The sequence below is a fragment of the Pseudochaenichthys georgianus genome, chromosome 11, assembly GCF_902827115.2.
Source record: "Pseudochaenichthys georgianus chromosome 11, fPseGeo1.2, whole genome shotgun sequence".
NCBI lineage: Eukaryota > Metazoa > Chordata > Actinopteri > Perciformes > Channichthyidae > Pseudochaenichthys > Pseudochaenichthys georgianus.
The window spans coordinates 22,274,644-22,293,203 of NC_047513.1; positions in this window are offsets into that span (position 1 = coordinate 22,274,644).

The window sequence follows — 18,560 nt, forward strand, 5'->3', positions numbered from 1 at the left end:
TATTATTAAAAGAGCAGCAGGTGAACCTTAAATGATGGAAAACATGGTGGAACATTTTCATTTCTTACTGAGCAAACTGAAAACATGCATTAAAAACAGGTGGATGGAAACCTGTAGCCATTTCTTTAACCTTCATAAACCCAACCCAGTTGTATTTATAGTTTCAATATGGAGACTTCTGTCTGACATTTCTGTCTGTCTTTGACATATTGTCAATGAGATAGTTATGAGGGCCAGAGGACCTGACTCTAAGCACTTACACTAACTCACTGCAGTGTACACAAAATGTCCTAACGTAATACCAATGACAGAAGATAAACATAAAATTCATTTAGATCCAGAAGTATACTGTACAACTATATTTAATAACATTTTAAGTTCTCATTAATTAATCAACAATTAATTTAAGACTGACCTTGGAACATTGAAAGCCTACCAATAGCTACTAATACTTGCTTACACTTAATCTTCAATCAAGTTCACAACACATGCATGGTTTATTTCTACTATTTTGTAAAACTACACTGTACATGTTTAGAAAGTTCAAGCTGTATATATTCATATATGATTTTCATTTCATATATATATTTCATACACATATATATATATATATGGTTCTCCAACAACTCCATTGGCTCCCCGTTAAGCAGCGCATAGACTTCAAAGTGCTGCTCCTCACCTTCAAGGCCCTTCACACTCTTGCACCTCCATATCTCTCTGAGCTCCTTCACATCTACACTCCCTCTCGTATTCTCCGATCCTCCTCTGCCTTCCAACTCATTGTACCTTCTGCCCGCCTGATCACCATGGGGTCACGAGCCTTCAGCCACTCTGCCCCCCGTCTCTGGAACTCTCTCCCACAAGACATCCGCAATATGGACTCACTCCCAACCTTCAAATCCAGCCTGAAAACACACCTTTTTAAACTGGCATATTCCATTTCTTAATCTCTGCTAAACTGATTGTTGTTTTTAATTTTTTAAGTCTTGTATTACTGTGTGCTCTTCTTTAATTATGCTCTGTAAGGTGTCCTTGAGAGTTTTGAAAGGCGCCCATAAATAAAATGCATTATTATTATTATTATTTATTTGTATGTGTTATGAGTAGGAACAAATGGGCTTTGGTCGGAAAGCCACAATCAGGGTTGGGTGACAGACTAACAGACATGTTTTAGTCTAAATTGGAAGTGTTGACAATATAATGTGGTTACAGTCCTTTATAATGAACTTCTTAGCATCTATATTACTGGATCTGAAGCCCTCCACATCCAGTTGTGTATCTATTAGCCTGACACCTCTTTCATCAATCAGTCTTACTGACCCATAATAGAAGCCTTATTGTGTCATGAGCTGAACAACATCAGGGGATCAGAGGATTTAAATTATGGATCGGTGGCTTGACATCGACAAATATTGAGCATAGAAAATCATTCTGCGGGCGTCAATGAGAGACAATGAGATAGAAACAGAAGCAAATTACCTCGATGACATTACCACAATCCTCATGCTAATCCATCTAAAACCTGCTGTCATTGCATGCTCTTAAAAATATATATGTAAAAACACAAAGTCAGTGCATGTCACCTACAGAGAGCCATTGAAAATATTGTTCATAACTTGAGAAAGAGTAAACAAACATGCCTCAAAGCATGTATTCAACTAAACCTCTCAGTTTTAATCTTGTATGCCGGGAATTCTTTTATCTCCATCAGCCAAATACAGACAATGAGAGTAGAGTAGTTATTTAATCGTTTTTCATAGTCATTTGAATATAACAAAAGACAATGGCAACTGTTGTTAGCTCTTTTGTAAACAAGCTTCAGTTGGGCCATAACTTTAGCCATTAAGAGAGTAGACGAAGCTCCAGAGATGGATGCTACAGCTAGATGGTTAGGTCGTTTTCCAGCACGGTGGGCCACCAGACCAATATTGTGTCGATAAACCAATATGGAATTAGCAAGATTGCTACCTATTCAACAGAAATGTTGCTAATTCATCCATATGTTGCCTCACCAGTGGCGGAGCTGGGGGGTGGCTCACCACGGGGGCCCAAACAAAGTAACCTTTCATCATTCATCACTAATTAACATTAATATGACGTTATATTGGTAATGTACTCACTAAACTTACTGTAGGACTCATTTTATGGGTGTTGTTGGTGTCTCAGTTTACCTTGTTTATATGTATAGTGCAATATTATTTTTGAACACTTAGTGGCGGGGTTTAGCTGCACCGGGTGTATAAAAGGGGTGACAGGAAAGGACGAGGACACAGGAGGAAGAGCACACCGATTCCACCAGCCCGGCAGATGCTCATACCACAACTCTTTGACAAAGTATAACTAAACCTTGGTATGTAAAGCAATAAAACATCATTCTAAACTGCAGCAAAATACCGGAAATCATCTGTTTGTGTCTGCGTCTGGATTTTTAATTTTAATTTGAATTTATCCTTTATTTATCCAGGAATGTCCCATTGAGATACAAGATCTCTTCTTCCAGGGAGTCCTGACCAACACGGCACACAACAAGTTTCAACATAAAACAAAGGCATTAAACAAAAAAAACATACAATTCAAATATAAATACAGAAGGCCATTTGTGCAGTGGCAAGAAACATAATCACATCAGCAATAGCATCAGGTAAAACAGTTACATGTTTCATGAAGAGCTAATCGTAGCATACCTTTAAAAGCATTTACAGTAGGAAGTGCCTCTAGACAAAGTTTTACTTGCAGCGTATTCCATAAAAAGGGAGCATAGTGGGAGAATGCAGCTTTACCAAGCTCTGACTGCATCAAAGGAACATTTAAAAGCATCCCATTTGCTGCTCGTCTAGTATTAAAAAAGCAAGTATAAAATGACAGAAGTCTGGAGATATATAAGGGCAGCTTACCTAGCAATGACTTAAGGATACAAATCAACATGTGTGATTGTCTTCTTTGGTACAGAGAGGACCATCCTAAGGACTGATACAAAGTGCAGTGGTGGGTGCGAGAGCCTGCACCCGTTACAAAACGTATAGCAGTATGGTACGCAGAGTCCAGCTTTTTAAGCAGGGAGGAAGAAGCATGCATATAGATCACATCGCCATAGTCTAATACAGACAGAAAGGAACTCTGCACAATTCTCTTCCTGGCTTCAGACGGGAAACATTTCCTTAAACGAAAGAAAAAGCCCAGTTTAGGTCTAAGTTTTCTCAGTAGGTTCCCAATATGAACATCAAAGGCCATCTTTTCATCAATCCATATGCCCAGATATTTGTAGGATGCTACTTTGTCAAGGCATGTCCCTTCCAGTGTAAGAATCGGAGGGACAGCTGTATTAGCTCGAGAGCGAGAGAAGGTCATGTACTTGGTCTTTTTTGCATTAAGGACCAGTCTTAGCCTTAGCAAGGAGTGTTGCAGTGTATTAAAAGCATCCTGTAGAAGCTCTATAGCCTGAGTTAAAGAGGAAGCCACTGTATAAACAACTGTATCATCGGCGTATAAATGAAACCGTGCTGGGTTTATCCCATTTCCTAGTTCATTTATAAAGATGGAGAATAAGACAGGGGCCAAAATAGAGCCTTGTGGAACACCTTTGTTTATAGTAAGAGCAGCTGAGGTATAATCTTCTACTGAGACACACTGAGTTCTTTCAGATAGATAGTTTTTAAACCAGCTCAAAGCCATTTTGCCAAGACCTATGCAGCCAAGCCTCTGCAGTAGCAATGCATGATCCACAGAATCAAAAGCTTTAGACAGATCAACAAATAATGCTGCACAGTGTTTTTTCTTGTCTAGTGCTTCAATGATGTCATTTGAGACTAGCATAGCCGCTGAAGTAGTACTATGGCCTGATCTGAAGCCGGACTGAGACTCGCTAAGAATATTATGGTCAGTTAGAAACTTTTTCAGTTGTTCGTTTACAAGAGATTCAAAGACTTTGGCCATTACAGACAGTCTGGAAATAGGGCGATAATTATTTAGGTCAGAGGGGTCTCCGCCCTTTAACAAGGGGAGAACCATGGCCGACTTCCATGAGCTAGGTAATTCACCAGCATAAAGACTGAGATTCAGAATAGAGGTTATGGGTTCTGCAATCAGACCTGCAGCAACTTTGAAGAAGAACGGCTCTATCTTGTCTGGGCCTGAAGATTTCTTTACATCTAGGCTCATTAAAGCTTTGTGAACCTGAGAGGTCAAGATGGGGGCAAAGGTGAACAGTTCACTCTAAACAGCATCACTCTAAACCCTCCTGTGAATTAATGGCAAATGGAATTAATGGCAAAGGATATAGAACATTGGAACAGTTAAAATTGCCATTACACTTACAATTCATTCAACTTATTTTCTTCCAAAAGTTAATTATCCAAAGCCTCTGTACACCCCCCTCTATTTACATTTAATGGTTTGGTCCCGCCTCCAAACGCGGTGCAGCACCGCCGGCACTTTCTAGCAGAGAGAGAGCATGTGAGGAGCAGGGATGCAAGTACTTACGTGTGTAGTATACCATGTCTCAACGTAGGGGTGGGCGATATGACGATATATATCGTCGTGACGATATTAGGTCTCCACGATATGCTTTTTCAGAGATATCGTCCTATCGTGATAAAAAAAAATAAAAAATTGCGGGAGGGGAAGAGGCTCTCCGTGCGCGGCGCAGGGGGCTATGACAGCGGAAAAAAAGGAAATTTCAAAGCGACAGATGGCAACACGTCGGGCTTACGAGACCACCTCAAACGCAAGCACCAGAAAGAGCATGCAGAGACTGTAAGAGTGCAAGGTCCCCCGCGTGTGAATGCACAATCTACTGCAGCGACTGCACCAAAACAAACTACCATAGGGCAGGCATTTCATAAAGGGGCTCCTTATGGAAAGACTAGCAAACGGTGGAAAGACATAACTGACGCGGTGGCGTTTTATGTTTTTCCCTTCAGTTATGCTAAAGTATTTTATTACACTTCAAGTCTACTCTAAAGTTTACATTTTAATTGTTTGGCACTGACTTTTCCTCATTGATGATTTATGTTTTACTTAGTTATGTTTTACCCTCCTTTTCATGTTTATTGATGTTCACTGCTCACTTGTTCATTCAGGGTTTCATTTCTGAAATAAAACCAGCTTGAAATGCTATTTTGGTCTGTTACTCCTTTTTGTTTTAGTTTCTGTTACCTTGTAGGTGCTTGTACTGTTAAGTAACTTGAAAAATAACCATAATAACCGACATGAAAAAATATCGTGATATATATCGTCTATCGTGATACTGCTTGAAAATATCGTGATAACATATTTTTCAATATCGCCCACCCCTATCTCAACGACTAACAAAGTCAGGCTTTCAAAAAAGAAAGGACAGAAAGACAAGAGAGGGACTAAGGGGCGACAGTATGTCACCCAGTTTTTCAAAAGAAAAGGTGGGTGTGGTCCATGAGTGGTGGAAATGTGTCTGTTAGCTAAGCGTAGTCCATTGTAAATCATTTGTATGTATTTTTTTTACTAAGCTGACATTAAGTCATTAATCCCGCCTGCTCCAAATAAGGGCAAAGAGGCGGAGCCGAGGCGGGACCTGCTGCCTCCGAACTGGAAGTAAACAGAGCTAGCTCAGGCTAAGAAGCTAAGCTAACATGAAATACATGCATACCAAGTTACTGCTAACAGTGTCGTTCCCCTATATAAACGTTACATTCATAATCAAATGAGACAATCTGCAAGAGAATTAGCTATATTTTGTTACTCTTAATGCTTGTCATTCACACGTTGAGAAAAGACGGACTCCACCGCCGGACCTAACGGAGCCGCAGTGGGCTAGCTCCGGGACGCCGGCTGGAGCTAGCCCCCTGCGGCTCCGTTAGCTCCGGCGGCCACCACTGGGATAATTGGGTCCCCTATTAACATTTGCTCCCGTTTAGCATTATGGGCGTCATAGCCATAGACTATAAAAGTCTTACCCAAGGCTGAATCATAAACTAAAATGTATATGTATGCATAAAGGGTTACGTCCTTAGCTGGCTAATAAGTAACAAGCTAAGCTACCAAGCACACAAACACCTGCGAACGGGGTTAACATGTATAATATTATCATTTTAGACTTCTTGGAAGTTCTGTTAGTACATTCAAGCTCACAGCACGACATTTTAATTGTCTGGTATTTGTAACAATATTCCCTAAAAGTCACAATCACCACGAACACGGCTAAAGCTAAAGGGTCAAGTACAGTACTATGACTAACTAACGTTGTAGCCTCTATGGTTGTAGCCTAGCAGAGTGGACAAGTTGTTGTTAGCTGACAGTGAGGCATGTACGTGTCCATCAACGTGACCACGCCTTAATTTATGCAAAAACGTTAAGACCTAATATAAATAAAAGGGTCGTGTTAGAAAACAATTCACTCACAGATTCATAATCATGAAGGTGGAATCTAACTATATCGATACTAATACTAATTATTGCATCCATGGGTAGAAACTAGAGATGTCCCGATCCGATCACGTGATCGGGGATCGGAGCCGATCACGTGATTTTCAAAAAATCGGGGATCGGGAGAAAAAAATCGGGGATCGGGGTTTTTTTATTTTTTATTTAATGTTACAAAACAAAAATGACCATGTTCACGTCTTAAAGTCATCCTGAGGACTTAGTTTTGGTTTAAAATTACACAACATCATATATGTGTTGCTTTCTTTGGGCTTATTTTCATAGACCTGGTTGCTTATTTCTCTGAAAGCTGGCAACAGAGTGGGCAGGGCGCAGTGTCTAATAGTAGCAGTAAGCTAACGAGAGGCTACGTTCAGCTGGTGACTCGGGAGTCGGGACAGAGAAAATGTCAGAAGTTTGGAAGTATTATAACATTGAAAGCGAAGGCAGTGTAACAGCCAGATGCAATGTTTGCAAGGCAGAGGTTCCGCGTGGTGGAAAGAACAGAGCTACGTTCAACACGACCAATCTAATACGCTACCTGAGAAACAAACACCAACAACAACACGACGAGTACACAGCGGCCACTCAGGTAACGGCACTGAAACAACCAACACTTTCAGCGACTTTTAAAAGGAAAGAGAAACTGCCCCAGAACAGTGAAAAGGCCAACACAATAACAGCCAAGATAGCTGAATTCATCGCGTTGGATGACCAGCCGTTATCTGTTACCTTTTTTTTCTCTTAATGCATTGCATAAAGATCGGATCGGGAAAAATCGGTATCGGCAGATTGTCAAAATCAAATGATCGGAATCGGATCGGGAGCAAAAAAAGGTGATCGGGACATCCCTAGTAGAAACATGTTTTTTTCTGCTGTAAAGTTGGGCATTTTAACATGGGGGTCTGTGGAAATTGCTCCTTTCTGCAGCCAGTCCCTAGCGGCCCATGTATGAACTGCAGTGTGTGGCACTTCCGTATTGGCTTCCCGGCTGTTCCCCAGAGTTTGCCGCTTGGCTCATACACACATTTGCCGTTACAATGAGCAACGTAAATACAGCTGTCAATTTGTAAACATTGTCATTCACTGGTGTTAGCTAAGGTGAATTTATATCAATATATCAATAATTATTGTTTCATGTCTGCTGTCAGGCGATGTAGAACTTTACTGCGTCGGTCCGGCTCTGTATGTCTACTCTTGTGCCGACTTTTAGGGGCGCTGAGGCAGGTTGTACGGTAGTAGGCTACGTTAAGCGACCATATTTACCCATTTAAGGTGTTGATTGTTAAAGATATATTACAATATTGTCTGTGGGACCGCAGTGTTTTCCCTAAAAAACGGTGTATATGTATCTGCTTTGATCCGCTCTGCGTTCATGTAAATATCGTAAATACACACAGAGCGGATCAAAACAGACACAATATTGTATGTAGGGGTGTGTCCCGGAAAGCGACACTTGATACTGGAAAGTGGAGGATATTAATGATTGTGTTGAATATGGGGGACATGCCGGACAGACCTTAAAGTAAGGGTTACGATCCACCCGCTGTGAAATGAACTTATCTTCCATATTTGCCGTACACTTGTGTTTACGGAAGTTGAGATGTTTCTCGGCTGTGATTGGTTGTTCCTCGACGAGCGCAGAGCCATATAATAGAAGAGTTACGACATCTCCGTTCACTCCAATGGACCACTTTTTTACAGCAATGGCGGATCGTGGAGCCTCTCAATCGTTCCCCGGAAGTTAGCGCCAAGGCTAGAAGAGCCGTATAGTTGCAGCATAATAGACCGTTCGTGACGGACTTTTAAAGGTAAGAAGAAGTTTAAAGATTTATATTGCGGATATTATCAGTACATTTGATTCAAATTAACATGTGTATTAAAGGATGTCAGTGGATTATCCCTAAATTAGTAGATTTAGGGAACGTTTACAGATAACAGATCAAGCTAGGATACCGAAGCAAGTTAGCAACACACGTTGAACAGCCTTTCAATTGTAAATTCCGTTCTCTTAATGTCATTTCGTCCAACGTTGTTGAATTATAGAAGAGGGTTTTCTAAACGGGATTGTATGCGGGGGTGGAGGGAGTTAAATATTAGATAAATATAACTTTGGTGCGTGTAAGAGTGAGTGTTTTTAGCAGAGCCATATTGTGTCCTTGTGATTATGTTGATTATTACCTGTCTGTATAATGTTGCAGCTCAGCTGATTTTGGATTGATGGCAAAGGGAGAGGGACTTAAGTGAGAGTGAAAACACAAGGTAAGTTTAATACTACTGTTTTATATAAGTAAGCATATGTAACAGGCCCCGCTATGCAGGGCGCGATGACAGATAGTATTTCCTGTAAAACAGGAGAAATTATGAGCAGAGAATTCCTTTTACTGCTCGTTTGGCGGGTCTTGCCAGAATTTATTAACAATTGGCACAAAACACAATTGTCCTGGCCCTTTACTGCTCTCAATATAAACACATGTTCATGTCTTCAAAATATACTTGTATGCTTGAAGTATTCAAAATAAACACATTTGTGTATAACCAAGTGTCATTAACATCATGACTCCAAATAAGAATGTACTGCTTCAAAATAGATATTGGTGCTGTATTCAAACACTGTTAATTACCTTTTCAGGCAAAGTATTAGCATTGGTCTAATATATGCTAGCATTAGCATCAAGCAACACGCATTTATAATAATTAAATTATGACTGACCATAGGACCCATAGACCATACAAAACACACCTAAAACACTTCTTAGCTATAAACAATTCACTTGCATCACTAGCGACCGCCATTACACACACAGCCACCACGAGGTGGTCTTCTACGCGAGTCTACTACATCTAAATAGCGACCGCCATTACACATACACACACAGCCACCACGAGGTGGTCTTCTACACGGCATTAAACATAATAAACAACATCTAAACACCACTTCAAACTTAAGACATTGTGATTTATAACATTTGTGACAATCTGTACACATTACTGACCTGTAAAACAGGAGCAGAGAATTCCTTTTACTGCTCGTTTGTTGGGTCTTGCCAGAATGGCAAGCTAACGACAGCTCCGTCATCACGTCAGACATTTTACGGTAGACGCGTAAATTATAACAAACTCCTTTACGGCAGTGTTACTCTGCCATCTACTGCCCCCTGTTGTCCATTGTTAAACAGGTAATATAAAATGATATTAAATATAAACATAACATTGTGATCACACACTGTGTGGGTCACACATACTAAACATGTATTATATCCAGTGTTGTGCTAGTTACTGAAAACCAGTAACTAGTTACCATTACTAGTTACTTCATTTCAAAAGTAACTCAGTTACTTTACTGATTACTTACACCAAAAAGTAATGCGTTACTGTGAAAAGTAACGTTTTAGTTACTTTAAAAAAAGGCTCCCATTATATTAATGCCCTTATAGCCTTCATTTCAGTACTGTTATTGCATTGGAGAATAATACAATCTATTGATCAACTTGACATGCATTATATGCAATCTGGATAGCATCGATATTAGCTGGCTTTACATTTTTGTATATTCTTTCTCCAGGTAGTTGGAAAAAGTTTTCCGTTTCATATGCCGTGTGCCGCCCGGACATGCTATCATGCTAACAAGCTCCCTGAAAGCGGGTGACTCCACTGTAGCAATAGCCTGCATGTGTTCTACAACATACCGTGCAATGGCTTTATCGACTTTTCCCTGGCTAGCAGTCCCTTGGTTAAAATCCAGCCGCTGTTGCTCAGGTGCAGGTGGAGGTGGAGTGGCGTCGGCTGAGTCTCTGTGGTCTTAGCTACTAGCTTTGTCCCAGCATGTTGTTTTTGCAGATGTTTTAAGAGATTTGAATGACTGGTTTGGGCAGTAGATAGGCTCTTTGACCCGCCAGGACACAACTTACATTTAACTAAAACGTTATTTTCTTTGTGCTCGACAAAAGTGAAATAGTGAGAATATCTCCAGGTGGAGAAACTAGACTTGAGCTCCGCCGCCGCCATGACAGTCTTGTTAGTAAACAACACAAACACGCCCACAGCCCGTCTCCGCATGTGACACAGGAAGTATCTAAGTACACTTACTCAAGTACTGTACTTAAGTACAGTTCTCATCTCTGTTCACCTGGCTGTTGACTATATAAAAAAAACTAACGCAGTAACGGAGTAACGCACCATGTAGTAACGGTAACTGAGTTACTGAATTTAAAAAGTAATGCGTTAGAGTACTAGTTACTGCCAAGAATAACGGCGTTACAGTTAGTCCCAACACTGATTATATCACTGTATTATAGAAGTAATCTTGTTCGTAACCTACTGTATGGCAGGTGGAGGGGCAGTGATGTTACAGGTGGAGGAGCAAAACTGCAAGACTGCAAACTCACAAGACAGAGAAATCAAAGTTTGTTCTCCAGAGAAGAGGTTGATTTCACTTCAATTTTTTCATATTTTCTAAAGATGTGGAAATGGCAAAAAAAATGGCAAAAAAAAACTTGAGAGCTGTAACCAAGACAACTGCAACTACATGAATAGAGAGCCACCAAGGTTTTTCAAGTCCCTCTCTTACTCCATTTTGCCAACCCAAACTTCCAGGTACATGACGGGACACCTTGCTTGTTTTTGTTGTTTGCGCTCCTCTGGCTGGGTGCTGGCAGGTGGAGGGCAGTGATCCCTTCCCTTCTTCCTTCAATCTTTGAGACTAATGTAAGTAGAAGACATGGCACTGTAAATGTTCGAACATTTAAAATATTATACCACTTAAAAATAAGAAATATTACTTTTGTTACTAAGAGTTCATACTTATTATACCTGTGTCACCTTTCACACTATCGCTGTGATCATGAGCTATGGGCTTTGTAGATACAGGGGCCCTTCTCTTTTTGACCACAGGGCGATGCACGAAGATGGTGGGTATAGCCTCTGCTCTCAGCCTAGTCTTGCCCTTTTTTGTCTTGACAAAGGAGTGACTTGAGGTTACTTCACACACAGAACAACTCAGTTTTGTCTGCCCACATACATATTCCATAGTGGTTGAATACACAGTATTAGGAAACACTTTATACTTACTGGACATGTTATACTCATTACATACTGTATATAAAATATGACCAAGAATGTGAGACAACTTTATAGAAATTCATATCACATCTGTTACTGATGCCATTTGTCATACTTTGTTAAACTCACAAATAATAAAGTTCCATAACTTCAGTTGGGAACAGAGACCACACCTTATCTCCCCAAGGCAATTTCCCATCCAATAGGTGTGCTATATAGGTGTGTATAACCCTTTCTCATGTCTGTTACTCCCTCTTTCAGCACAAGAACCAGAGGGGGATTCAATGGAGCCTGAATACCTGCACTGAGACCCTCACCCTGTACCCTGAGTCTCAACTCTGTGTTTTTCAAGCCTTTCCCTGTTTTGTTTGTATTAAACAAAACATTAAGCTTTCCCAATGGTGTGGTTTTCGTTTTGTGAAAAAGTGCAAATGCAGTGTTTGTATATAATTACATCACATATTTTTGTTGCTGTTGGTCGTGACATTGCTCCTGCTGACTTGAGCCAGCCATTTTGTCCTCCGCTCTGTGTCAGTGGGGAAGCCGTACATTCGTACTCCTTTCTCGGAGCGATTTGAGCTTCCCCAGGCACCATTTTACATGTCACTTGTTAGACGCTTTTATCCAAAGCGACTTACATACTCAATACTGTGGGCAATCCCCCCAGGAGCAATTTGGGGTGAAGTGTCTTGCCCAGGGACACAACGACATGCTGACTGCAGTGGGGTTTGAACCTGTGACCCCCTGATCCGAACACCAACGCACAACCCACTGCACCACACGCCACCATGGTGGCGACTAGGAGGCAGCACAGCAAACCAGGACAACACGGAGGAAAAGGCACAGACAAACTGCATGATATGCTATTCAATGTTTATTGAATTCCATGTATTTGCAATGGATGTTCCTAAAACAACACATTTATCATCATCATCATCATCATCATCATCATCATCATCATCATCATCATCATCATCATCATCATCATCATCATCATCATCATCATCATCAAAGCTATAAATAAACAGCAACAGGCTCTTTAACCATGGCACTGTTAGCCTAACATGTAAACTAGTTGTCCACACTAATCCTAATATTATCACTTAAAGGAATGGTATGCTCATGACACTCATTTTTAAATAATTATCATCCGATAAAACAGACCAGTCTCTGCCAGTCTTTCTTTTTTTTTTTTAAATCCGATGACATTATCAGTGATTTTAAACTGATTATATACCGAAATAACATCAACACTGTGGGCGCCGCCATTTTCCGGACGTGACGTAAACCATGCGTTTGGTTTTCGAGGACACGTTGATCTCCATGTTATTTACTGTAGTTTCTCTCTTCAAATATGCCTCACTGTATCGCGAAATATTGCCACAATTCTGATAGGAACAATCCACGGAATGCTTAGTTCCATCTGTTGCCAAAAGGTAAGCGTAAGAAGTACATTCAGAGGCAGTGGCTAGCGAAATGTGGCCGGCCCGAACCGAAAGATTCACAGGCTCATGTATGCAGCGAACATTTCAAATTTCCGGACGACTACTCTGAGAGTATGATAAAACATAACATGGGATTTATGGAACAACCATTACTTAATGGAGATGCAGTACCATCGGTCTTTCTGGTGTCATCACCGACCAGGACACCAGTTCGGCCAGTTGAGAAATCGCCCTCTGCAAGTGTGAAGCGACGGAGGAGCAGAAGTAGTGCTCGGAGTAAGAATAAGGTATGTTATAGCGCATTTCCATTGCAGCGGCTAGTCCCGTTTTAACGTCCTTTAGCGTCCAGGCCAGGACAGTTTTTGGTGGCCTTTCCATATAGCGTAGTACCGACTAGTGTGTATTTTCCCCCAGTTTTTTCCGGCCCCATAAAATCGTGATTCTATGGCCAGGGACAACGAAGCTGAGTATGCTAAACTAGAGAGGGAATCGCTAGCAAGGGTGGTACTACATGCATACATATAGTATCTTATATCATCTTCCTATTATACACACATGCATTTCCAAACATGTGAGTAGTGATACAAATGCCATATCAATCTCATTAGTATGCAGAAAAAGTGACAGGTCGCCCCGCCCCTTTTTGGCCGGAAGTCCCGCCTTATTTGACCGGAAGTCCCACCTTTTTATTTTGAAAACCGGAAGTCCCGCCTCGTTCGACCGGAAGTCCCGCCTCGTTCGACCGGATGTCCCGCCCCCGCTTCCGGCGGATGTCCCGCCCCCGCTTCCGGTTTACAAAATTAAATTTAAATTAAATTAAAATAAAAAAAATGAGAAAAATAAAATGCCGTTGTTTTCAATCAATTAATATGCCTAGGATATATGTCCCGCCTCCTAACCACTTCCTGTGTGGTTAATCCTGTATACAGTATCGAATGTAACTTACAAATACTTGCAAATAACATGAAATTAATCAAAAGTAAAAGCATCTAAAAACATATATTTAAACCTCTCTGTTTTTGCAAACAGGACATGACAGGACATGAGGGGAGAAAACATATGGTGAAGGAGGGGGAACACACACACACACACACTCACACACACACACACTTTCCCCGCCCCTCACCCCTCTCGCTTTAGGGCTGTCTATATAAAAAGCCAGCGTCTTTGGTCACTCTTAAATATTTTTCAAGTCGAGAGAAAATGGCCAAGAGACGTCTTGATATGAATTTAATCAGCGAGACACCGGTGACAACTTACAGCCATACGTTGGGTGCTCCAAATCAAAGTAAAGCATATAAAAAACAGATATTTTAAAAAGTCAGCCTTTTTGCTAAAGGATAAGGGAGGGGGAAAACCCCAAACCCCCTATGGAGAAGTCATAAACCCCCTATGGAGACAAACATGTTGTAAACAGAGGGAGGTAGGTAATATACTTAAATATATATAGAAAGTCAGAGAATATTTATCAGAGGATAACGCATATACATTTGTACAAGTCGACACGGGTGGATTTTGTAAGAAAACAGAGTTTTCGTACTCAGACCGCTGCAACAATTTCAAGCAGATCTCTGCGATATGCAGTCGCTGTCCGAATATAATGATGGCTTGAATTATTTGTTAACAGTCATAAATGTACTTAGAAAAACCTGTGCTCAAACATTAAAAAGAAAAAGAAAATTAAACCAGTTCAATACGCATTATTCTTATTCTTATCATTCTTTATGAGCGCAGTAACGGTAAGGTATCTAATTACTTATTTATCTAGTATTCCATCACATAATAACAGAGATGGTCAAACTGAAGTAGAGACATGGCAGAAATCCTACAATGAAGCAGGACAGTGAAGGGGAAGTCTCTTTTGAAGAGGGTTTTAATAGTTTAAAGATCTTAATGCCCCCTTGATCATATCTTTTTTTTAAAAGACTGTTTCTCTAAAAGGCAGGTTTTGTGATTTTTAAGACTTTTTACAGACACTCGGCAGATTTGTGTGTAACTCTCTCACAAAGGAACAGTAAGTCTCTTACTTTTTTGATAGCGTTTTTTTTATGTACGACAACTTTACAACTGGTAGAAAGTTAAGTACTTTTTCTGAGCAGATTTTCTTTAAGACTGTGACTCTTAACACACCAACCCCCCGAGAGCCAGACATACTCATCCCCTTTTCAACGTATTTTGTTTTTGTCTTTCTCGCTTTTTTTTTTCCATTATATTTTTGAAAAAACTACATAGTGATTGCTAGCAAAAATACAACATGCAACTAATACATTATACAATATTACGACTTTTGGCGATATTTTCAACACAATATACTTGTACCCTCAAGATATTTTGCATGTCATACATAAACACGGTGTCATCTTTCTTGAAACTGACGTGCTGTCCGTTTTACAAACAAGTTATGTTTATGCTTCTTCATCCTCTGAATGTTCCTCCCCCGTCCCTCTTCACAACAACAATCAAGGTGGATCTGTGAAATGAAACACCTCTTCCCAAAGCGTGACTACCCTATTGAGGGCATGCGTCTAGGGCAGTAGGGTCTAAATCGATGGGCCAGATATACTAACATGCAGAACGTACGGTATGTTTGAAAAGACTAACCATTTATCCAGTTCAAGCTGTCTTTAAGATGTGACATAGCGCTCTGACTATTTCCCGTAAAATCGTGACAAACTATTACTTGTTCTTACATTTGACCTCTTGCTGCTTGGTTGAAAATGATAGATGAAAAAGAACTTTTTTAAAAAGAGTCAAACCACAAATGTTTTAAGATTGTTACAAAATGTAAAAAATAAAAAAGGTCTGGAGACAAAATTATTTCAGGTGACTCTGGCTTTATTAGGACAACAAACATATAATACAAATGGGTTAGGGGTTAAATATAACCATCGTGGACTTAATAGTCTAACAAAATACTTTTATCTGAATACATTTGTTCTTTTTAAGAGCACTTTTTGAAATTATTTATTTATTATTTCAGTGGAACAATCCAGTGTTTGTTAACATTAACGCTTTCTTCTCTTTTTTATTGTGTTACTAAGATACTTTTAAACACACTTTGGTGTATGCAACACTTGTTCAGATAAACAAGGTTTTTTCTTTTCTGATAAACTTACATATTTTAGTTATTTTGTGTTACCAAGATACTTTGAGATACACCCTGATGTACGCAACACTTAACAAAGGGTATAATATGAAGTAGTTGGTAAGGAAGGGATTTTCTTTAAGGGTGCAAAACTTTAGAACAGGGTAAAATATTCATTAATTTGTATTGAATTGAGTTTTCTTTTTTTTTCTTTTCAACATACTATATGACTTTTACATATTTCTGACGTACTATACTTTTTTGACTTTTTTCTGTAGAATCTTGACAAAACTATTACTTGTTCTTAAATGATGACCTATTGCTGGAGATGAGATGAAAAAGCTACAACGCTTAAAGAACTTTTTTTTTCTAAAAACTCTCAATTCTACACTGACTCCCCCCACTCAACGCAATAAGTCCCACCCCACTCAGCAAATCACCTAAACGAAGGACCCCACCAAGACGACCGTTGAAAACTAGCCATGGATCTGAGAAAAACCAAGTCTGATGTAGCCTACCCTTATTATCACCAGGATAATGGATATGGGCTTAATGACTGGATGGTACAAAGTAGGGGAGAGGATGTTCCCGAAGAAGAGCTCTCCTCTATATGTAATAGTATTGTAAACGAAACATTTAAAGTGGTCCTGGAATCTTCATTTTTCAGAAACATTCTGTAACATTACCGAATAAATTACACTTACTCTTTTTCTTGTGTTACCAAGATACTTTTAGATACAGTTTGGTGTCTGAAAACTGAAACTGGTTGAATATGAATTACTTTATAAGGAATTCGGATTCTTTTAAAGGCAGATTTTGGCTTTTTTTCTCTTGCCAAGATACTTTTAGACACACTTTGAGGGATGCAAAACCTTAAAACTAGAAAATGAAGTACAGTCTGATTAGATTTTTTCTTAAAGACTGTTTCTCTAAAAGGTAAGTAGCAGTCGGTTAGCGGGAGATGATCTATAAGATTATTATGATCCGGTAATGGCTCTACAACACCATCCTCTAGTTTAAATTTCTTCACTTTGTTTCTTTTTCTTTTCACCTTCCTTCTTTTTGTCTTTTTAGTTTTCCGTCCTATGGTCCCTTTTCTTTTCATTCGCATTCTGCGTTTGCTTTTAATTTTTCTTCTCCTTTTCATGTTGCTTTTTCTTTTTCTTCATTTTTCTTTACTTTTTCTATTCCTTTCTGCTAATTGTCGTTTGCGATCTTGGCGAGTAGCATGAGATATACTGTTTCTATAAAGGTTATCTATAATACCATCTTTTAAAGAAAGATATTCTTCATATGTCATGTTATCATGGTCCTCTTTTGTCCTAAAGACCTTACATGGATATGTTATAGAGGAGAGCTCTTCTTCGGGAACATCCTCTCCCCTACTTTGTAACATCCAGTCATTAAGCCCATATCCGTTATCCTGGTGATAATAAGGGCAGGACTTGGATCAGACTTGGTTTTTCTCAGATCCATGGCTAGTTTTTAACGGTCGTCCTTAGTTTTATATGATTTGCTGAGTGGGTGGGACATATTGCGTTGAGTGGGTGGCTTCATCTGTAGAAAGTACTCTGTTTGAGGAGATTTCGTAATAATGGCAGTTTGTCATTTTGAGGGTATTTCAGTGAAACAAGGCTGTTTTGAACATTTGACAGATTTATGCTTAAATTCTCTGGGGAAGTTACTGAAAGATACACTTTGTGTATAAAAGCTGAAAAGTAGATAATGAAGTACTTTGTGTCAGTAGATTTCGTTAAGAATCTTTGACAGATTTATGCTTAATTCTCTCAAGAAGGTTACCGAAAGATACACTTTTGTATTTAAAAGCTGAAAAGTAGATAATGAAGTACTTTGTGTCAGTAGATTTGGTTAAGAATCTGACTCTTAATGGCAGTTTGTCATTTTGAGGGTATTTCAGTAAAACAAGGCTGTTTTGAACATTTGACAGATTTATGCTTAAATTCTCTGAGAAAGTTACCGAAAGACACACTTTTCTTTTTAAAAAAGCTGAAAAGTAGATAATGAAGTGTGCTTTGTGTGTACAGACACACAGAAAACACTGAAAAACACAACAAGAAGGACTGTAATACACATGTATCAGACACGCCCCCCTTGCTATAATGATGACAACAGTTTTTAGATGTAAAAAAACACTTTTTTTATTTTTTTCACACACAAAATCAATAGTTATACTGATTGTAGCATCCCCAGGACAGTCTCCAGCATAGAATTCCCCATATTACTGGAGATATCGTGATGGAAGTTTTTCACTTCAGTCAAAATATTCACGTGTATGCTGTTTTCAACACACAGATGCATTACATCTACAAACAGAGCATACAATGAGAGCACATGATACACTTTTGATGTTTGTTTCATTTCTGAGATAATGTTACAGAATGTTTCGGAAAATGAAGATTCCAGGACCACTTTAAATGTTTCGTTTACAATGGTTTCCCAATGACCCGGAATAGTACTGCCAGAACGAACGATATCCAAAATGTCTTCTAGTTTACAAACGTCAGCCATTCTGCTTACACGGGGGTCACTACTCGTTCTGTTTTCAATCGTCC